This window comes from Penaeus monodon, chromosome 32 (assembly GCF_015228065.2).
Source record: "Penaeus monodon isolate SGIC_2016 chromosome 32, NSTDA_Pmon_1, whole genome shotgun sequence".
NCBI lineage: Eukaryota > Metazoa > Arthropoda > Malacostraca > Decapoda > Penaeidae > Penaeus > Penaeus monodon.
In genome coordinates this window covers 14,345,601-14,345,906 of record NC_051417.1, presented here as the reverse complement: position 1 = coordinate 14,345,906, position 306 = coordinate 14,345,601, and the positions used below count along the sequence as shown (strand labels likewise).

Sequence of the window (306 nt, the reverse complement as noted above, 5' to 3'; positions counted from 1 at the left end):
CAAAAAGCTAAAAAATTATGACAGTATGCCTCACAATAACACCAACACTCATTATAGTAAAAAAAAAAAAAAGTCACATTATCAGTATCTATTCACAAGGTAACACAGATGGAAACAATCTGCTTCACAAATGAATGAACTGCTTGTACATCATTGCTAGCTGTACTGCAGAAAAAACTTTTCATGCAGATTTTAGGTGTTATTATTTACTTCGGAGAAAGAAAGAAAAATCTTCATCCCAATGCTTTCATTTAATGAATTATTTACATATACTATTTCAGTCAGTATAAATTTTATGATTTACTT

General features: G+C 28.8%; 1 protein-coding gene across 1 annotated transcript in view; it reads right to left on the bottom strand.

Moving 5' to 3' along the window:
* LOC119593599 (SH3 domain-containing protein 19-like) overlaps positions 1-306 on the bottom strand; it is a gene marked incomplete in the record, with an annotated part of 14,557 nt that overhangs the window by 9,420 nt on the left and 4,831 nt on the right.